This window comes from Octopus bimaculoides, chromosome 16 (genome assembly GCF_001194135.2).
Source record: "Octopus bimaculoides isolate UCB-OBI-ISO-001 chromosome 16, ASM119413v2, whole genome shotgun sequence".
Taxonomy (NCBI): Eukaryota; Metazoa; Mollusca; class Cephalopoda; order Octopoda; family Octopodidae; genus Octopus; species Octopus bimaculoides.
This window is the reverse complement of record NC_068996.1, coordinates 25,550,107-25,558,374: the sequence shown is the minus strand read 5'-3', so window position 1 is coordinate 25,558,374 and position 8,268 is coordinate 25,550,107.

Genomic DNA, 8,268 nt, shown 5'->3' with positions numbered 1-8,268 from the left:
AGATACATATATACATACATACATACATACATACATACATATCCTTTCATATTGAAGAAGATTAAGTATTAGATGCATTGTTTGTTTCTTTTACTTGTCTCTGGAAATCAACATCATCGTCACCTACTGTATTATCGTCATCATTATTGTTGTCACTATCATCGCCATCATCATTGTCCTCATCATTGTCATCATCATCATCATTACCATCACCACCATCATGCTCGTGACAGTTATTTTCATCATCACTGTTATTGCTGCCATCGTTAACACCACCACCACCATCAACACCACTACAAATATCCTCCTCTTCCTTGTCGTCGTCATCATCATCACTATCATCATCATCACCACCATCACAATCATCATCATCATCATCATCATCATCATCATCATCATCATCATCATCATCATCATCATCATCAGTGTTTCATTTCAAAAACACTTTTCCATTTTTGTATGAGTTGGTGGACCTTTCTGATGCCTCTACTTTTTGCCAACCCTTTTTGTCACCCGTTACAATATGACTTGCTGAGATACAGTGTATCTATTCCAAAACCAGGGAGACACAAAGTATAGCCTCCATTGCTACAACTCAACTCACTGTAATATGGACATTTTGTTTATCCTACAAACATTTATTCACAAAACCTGACCTTCATCTGAAATATGTAGGTTAAGTTTTCACACACAAAAGACAAAAAAATTATAAAATGGAAATATAAAAAAAATTATAAAATGTTTTTTTTTTAACAAAATTTTAAAAACTCTTTTATCCTTCAAATTACTCTTCCAAATTGTTTATCAGACACCTTTTTATTACATATTGTCAATTGATGTTTTTTGTAATACTTATATCATGCATGTTTTAATTTAATTTTCCTCTACAGCATGTAAGCCTTCCCTTCTGTTCACACAACTGACACAGTCATAGGACAACACATGCAGTGAGAGAGAGAGAGAGAGAGAGAGAGAGAGAGAAAGAGAGAGAGTGATAGAAATACAAATATATTCTCTCTTTCTCACTCTCTCTCTTTCACACACACACACACACACACACACACACACACACACACACACACACACACACACAGCAGACATATGTGATGCTCTGCTGCATACTGCATGTGAATGTCTTTGTTGTGTGTATGTAAGTATGTATAAAACACACACACACACACACACATGTACACACACAATCACACACACATATACACACACACACACACTTACAAATATATATGTATACCTATCTAGATATATCTATTTATCCATCTATCTACCTTCGTATATTTGTGTGTGTGTCTGTGTGTGTATGTGTGTACGTATGAATATGTGTATATATATGTGTGTATGCATATGTATACATATATATATGTGTATATATATGTGTGTGTGTATATATATATATACATATATATATTTAGAGAGAGAGCAAGAGATAGAGAGAGAGCAAGAGATAGAGAGAGAGAGAGCAAGAGATAGAGAGAGAGAGAGCAAGAGATAGAGAGAGAGAGAGCAAGAGATAGAGAGAGAGAGAGAAAGATAGAGAGAAAGAGAGAGAGAAAGATGCACACACACACATACACAGTAGTGCATTACACACATATATATATATATACAGTGAGTTGAAAAAACTTCAATTAACATATGCGCAGGTTCAATCCCACTACATGGTACCTTGGGCAGATGTCTTCTACTATAGCCTCAGGCATACCAAAGTTTTGTGAGTGAATTTAGTACATGGAAACTGAAAGAAGCCCATCGTATATATGTATATATACCTATGCGTATGTCTCTTTGTGCATGTGTTTATCGCCACCCCACCACCACTTGACAACCATTATCATCCAGTGTTGGTATGTTTATGTCTCTGTAAGATAGTGACTCAGCAAAAGAGATCAATAGAATAAGAACCAGTACTTTGAAATAAAATTAGTATTGGGTCGATACATTCAACTAAAAATTCCTCTAGGTGGTGCATGGCCACAGTCTAATGACTAAAAGTAGTAAAAGATAAAAGATAGCTGATTAAATTATCGTTGCAATTAAAATTTAAAAGTAACAGTCAGGGGAGGTAACTCCAGTAGTATCAACTAATCCAATGGTCTTGAAAATGAAAGCAAAATTTGGAATGGATGTTGTCTTTAAAAGTCAACTTGTAAAAGGAACATTTGTTTTACACTTTTTGGATGTCATGAGTGAAGTATAGTGTGTGTGTGTGTGTGTGTGTGTGTGTGTGTGTAGACATATAAGTACATATACTTTTCCTGACTTTTGATTAACCTTTACATCAATTAAAATATTTTAAAATGATCTGATATGCTTGTCCTGCTTTGGTTTTGTTTCACTCTTCCTTTAATATATATATACATGTATATATAACACATATACACACACAAATTTACATATATGTGTGTATATATATTTATGAATGTGTGTGTGTGTGTGTGTGTGTGTGTGTATTAGGGGTATGACTTTTTCACAACCTAGTAACCCTATACTGTAATTCGATGAATAATTTCATAAAAATTGGGAAACTAACATTATTTTGCTTTATTTGAAAAAATGTCACCCCCAACTTAAGAAACCGGTCACCATTTTTGACCCAAATCATGTAAAATTCTAGTGGGGTTCATAACGCCTGTTCAAGTTTTTACCAAACTTGGTGTGCTGACTCAATGCAATGCAGAAATAGTACATCCAAAATTTCAGCTTTCTAGTTGAAGTAGTTTTAGAGTTATGGGCTTTTAAAACTATAATCACTAGGTGGCACTAGATTCATACTTCAGTATTTCCGCTGCCTAAATCCTTGTAAACGCAAGAGGGATGTGAAATAAAAGTGTATTTATACATTTTTGAGATTACTGAATTGAAATTGCTCTATGCAAAGGTTCAAAACTAGGCTATTTTAAGACAGAGGCCACTACAAGTATTCAAATAACATACAAGATTAAAAACAATATATATTTTTAACTTCATAGTTTATTTCCAATTTTAAATAACTGTATAAGAAAAAGAGAGCTGAATGTTAGCAAATTTTTAAACGTAACAAAGAATTAACATGTTTTGTTAGATAAAATAAATCGAAGCTGAAGTTTCTCCTCCTTTTTAATTAACATCATAAAGATCTTGAAGGCATTTGATTGCCCATTCTGTACTCTGATTTGTCCTGGAAATTTCCAGTTTTGTTGGTTCTCAACTCAAAAGTTTTTTACAGAGTTTTTTACAGCTGTAAGAAATGATTTGACAAACATTGAGAAGCAAAACTCTTCTTTTCTGGTAGAAGAATAAATGCCAAATGAGCTACTATTGCTTGAGAATTCCATCTTGCATTACTTAAGTTGGGTATTTTTTGAAACTTTACTGTAGGAAATTTTCTGGTTTCTTCAAATAAACAAAAAATTCTGGTCAAATGAAATAGAAATTTCATGTCATCTCACCATCCTGCTGAAATTGCTTCACCACTGTTGAAATTGCTTAGAAGCTCTGGGATAAATGTATATTCAATATTGGGAGATGACTTTTTTCTCCAAGTTTGTTATCCATTACAACACAAAGAGTTCTATCAAGGATATGATGCTGACAACCAATAAATTGCAATTCTTTCAAACCCTTTTGAACAAACAGTCTTTGCAACTGAATGATAATGCCATTTCTTTTCCTAGTGTTCACACTTGTTGTATCAGCAACAATCATCTTTTACACAGTTCCATAAATTGTATTCATCTAAAACAGCTGTTATTCCTTTCACAACTGTATCGGCTTTTCCGTTTGGTAATTGGAGTGCTTCTAACTTAACTTCTCTCTGTTCATTCTTTAAAACTAGCACTTGATATTCTTGGTCATCAATATGTTTACCATCAAAATGCAATGACCAGTTTTCTAAATGTAGTGTTTTCTTCATTTTCTCTTTTAGTTTAACAGCTTCTTTGATTGTTGATCTGTAAATACCAGATTGGGAAGAAGTTTCGACATTGATTCCATCTTGAGATAATTGTCGACAAACTGTTGCTGCTTTTTGGGTTGATAACTTGGAAGATATTACTAACTTGGTTGCTGTTCCAGTTTTGCTATACTTCCTCCTTGTTTGTGTGGATTCTTCAACTGATTTTTCAGACTCTTGATATTCACTTTCAGTCTCTGCTTCAGACGTTGACAATAACACTGAAGTTGCTCTGGTTGAAGTGGAATTAAGGACACTTTTCTTCTTTTGGATTGATGGATAGTTTTGGAATTGGCTTCATTTCCAGTTGCATACCCAATGTGTCCTTTGCTTTCAATTTGAAGATAATATAACCTTCTATCCTCACTGCAGTCATTCACTCTTTTCCTTTATGATGTCAAAAATTCCTTTCCATGAATCCTATTTTCCTCATTTTACACATTTATCGTAGGCTATTCAGCACTTTTTCTACTTTTGCTTGTACATTTTGAATTGATAAATATGGGAAATTTAATTTCTTTTGCTATAAAAAAGTTACTTCTTTTGAAATTTCCTTTGTTCTTTCTTTCCTTGCTTTGATGGTACCTCCAAGGAACAGGTTGTGACCGACAATTTGAAGTTACATTGGTATCCTGCAGTTGTTTTCCAAAGAATGCTCTTCTAGAGGAACAGGTCTTCTTTTCCTATGTGAGTCTTGAAATTGCATGAGATTTTTCGTGCAGATTTTTTTGTTTCTTTGATTGACACAAACACTTCTCTTATGAGGCATTATTTTAGATACTCCAGTTAGATAAGCCTACTACTCTGAAAAACAGTTAATATAGTCAGAGTTTTTAGTGTCACAGAAATAAAAAGGTGAAGAAGATGATATTTCCTAAAGTAGGGCCTAAGTCAGAACAAATTAAAAACTCTGTAACCCTTAAACTTGAAAGCTGAAATTTGAGATATACTGCTTCTGCATTGCATTAAGTCAGCGCACCAAGTTTGGTAAAACCTTGTGTAGGCATTATGAAACACCCATCCCCTACCATTTTGCATGATTTGGGTCAAAAGTGGTGTTAGATTTCTTCAGTTGAGGGTGACGGTTTTTTAAAATAAACTTAAAATAAAGGTTATTTTCCCTACTTATATGAAATTGTTCATTGACTTGATACAGGAAATTGTTTATCTCCAAAATAATCAAAAAGTCATAACCCTAATATATATATATATATATATATATATATATATATATATATATATATATATATATATACCCCCCTCTGACGGTCACTCCTGGTCATAATGGAGGGGCTTGCATGATTCTGAAAGCACTTCTATCGAGAGTCCTAAGTCACTTGAAAGGCCACCCTTGGTGGCAAGGTCGAAGACAAGGATCTAGACTAAGTGCAACCAACCCCTGAAGACCCCTATCATGGAACAAATGGATAATGATTGCAACCGATCTCAGTGGTTGAACCAGTATATGAAGAGGGCTATGTATGACTGGTAAGCTACAGAAGGCACCACTCAGAACTATAACCAGAGCAGCAGCAATCCATTGCAGTTTTAAAACTGCATCCTGCATATCTCATTCAATATGTGTTACAGACAAAGGTCATGGAACCAAGTGTGTGGGTCACTTCCTGGCAAGTTGAGGTCCACCTTAAACAAATTCAAGTCATCATCACTTTCTTCTATTCTGATTTTTTTTTATCATCAACCAACTTTTGCAAAGCCCATGATAGAGAATGGATGACAAGAGCAGATTTTGGTGAAACTGGAAGATTCTCATCCTAAACCTGCACATTGGAGGTCACCCTACTTAGATCTAAAGACAATTAAGAGTCCAGTCCTGCATTTGTATCTGGGCAGGCCTGTCTAGAAATATTGCTGCCCACCTCAATTGAAGAAGGTCCTAGAAAAAGTGGTCTAAACATTGGAAGTTGCTACCATTATCTGGCTCAGAAATCACATCTAATGATAGACAATGCCATCATACAGCAACACAACAAAAGAGATGTCCTTGTCACTGAATTGGGCCATTATGCTGATGACTGCTAGTATTAATGCTACCACATGTAAAAGCATTTCCTTATGTAAAAAACCAAGAATGCAACAGCAACCACCATATCATATGACATTTCTAAACTCCAGAACTCTGACACTGCAACCACTTTTGAAGCCAAAATAAGTCAGGAACTTAGTCCTAATCTAGTTAATGACTGGTCTATTGATGAAGAATGAAGAGTTGCAGAAATGCCAAACACTGTCATCAGCTTCACCAAGATCAAAAATCAGGACTGGTGTGATGAAAACTTTTGAAATCAATCAACCTGATTGAGGAAAGAAAACATGCTCAACAGGCTCATGAACAAACCAAAGATCCATACTCAAAAAGAAGTATTTTCAGAAACTAAAACAGGAGTGTCAAAAAAACTAAGAGAACTACAGAACATTTGGTGACAACAAAAAGTAGTTGAATTTCAGGGCTTTTTTTTTTTTTTTGTACGGGTGGCACATGAAATGCACCATTTTGAGCGTCGCCGTTGCCAGTACCGCCTGACTGGCCTTCGTGCGGGTGACACGTAAAAGCACCCATTACACTCTCTGAGTGGTTGGCGTTAGGAAGGGCATCCAGCTGTAGAAACTCTGCCAAATCAGATTGGAGCCTGGTGTAGCCATCTGGTTTCACCAGTCCTCAGTCAAATCTTCCAACCCATGCTAGCATGGAAAGCGGACTTTAAACGACGACGACAGATGCATGTGAACTCATAAATTTCTATGCTAGAATGAAACAACTATTTGAACCAGTATGAACATAAACTGGATCCCTTCTTATAGCTGACAATACAAACATCCTAACTGATCCATGGGACATACTCCTATGCTGGAAGAAACATTTTTCCACCACCCGTCTAAATAGAATCTTGAACACAGCTGAGGACTTCCTGAGAAATATTCCAAATCATCCGCCTCAGCTGCAGATGAACATGAAGCCTACTTTTCAAGAATCCAAGCAAGTTGTGAAGCAAATGAGAAAGACAGACTAAAGACCTCCTTCTAAATATCATTGATGTGTCAGTCCATTATTACTACAATACTGTCCTGGTTACTAATGGTCATGATTTGAATAAGTTATACTTGTTTTTTAGATTACCCAACAAACATTTTCCTCTAGCACATAAATGTAGGAAGATGTTGAAAAGCACACCTCAAGAGTTTCCTTTTGCTGAACACCCAATATGAAACAAATTTAAGTTAATAGACTCAAAATTAATGCAGGCTACACTTTCAGAGGTAATGCCACATGCCCACTAAAAGTAGCAATGTAACTCAGAAACCATCAAATATGAGGTGGGAATAGTATTGAAGAACCATGGTAGGACAATGTAGGTATACAGTGATATGGCAAATGGAAGGCTCTTTCAAGATCAGACTGAACAAGTCTTCTTTTAGGATCTAAGAAAGGTTTAATATCACATCAATAGACAGGCACATATAGTTGTTGAAAGGAAAAGCTGTGTCGTATAACATCAACAGTAGGTGGTGCATCTTCTGTAAGGTGGAGAAAAGAATTATCCTGAAGAATTCGCTTCATCCAGGAATTTTTCTCCTTGTCCTCATGAATGGAAGTATATTTTGACTAATTGGTCAAATTTCACCTAACAGTAATGACAGTAAATTTGACATTTTGAGAGTTACTTTTATACTCTCTTACATTTATCTCTTCTCATACTTAACCCTTGTTACATATTCTCTTACTCTTTTCTTCCCTCCAATCAATCCTTAGCCATATTACTATTATTACTATTATTATTATTATTATTATTGTTGTTGTTGTTGTTGTTGTTACCCTATCTTCCCTTCTGCCTCTCTTCATCTACCTACCTCCAACTCCATCTCACTCACCCTCTCTTTACTCCCCCCCCTTTCTGTGACTTTATCGCATTTCTTCCACACATCACTTATACATACATGCATACATATAATTGTCCTTCACAAACTAGCTAATTACCTCCTCACCTTCCTCACTATCTCTCTCACACCCACCCTCACCCTCTCCCATCACTCCCTCATTCAACTGCATACATTTACATACTCATGCAATGAAGACTCTTGGCACATTGGCCTAGCTTATAGGGTTTGCTTTCGATTTCACCAGTCAATCCAAGGGATATAATTCTGGAATGAACAGATCTTGCATTTCATATTGTCCTTGTGTGTGCACAAGCACGCGCATGTGTGGTATTGTGTGTCTGCATGTGTGTGTGTGAGTGTGTGTGTGTGTGTGCATGTGTGTGTATGCATATGATATAAATGTATGTATGTGTATTTATTTA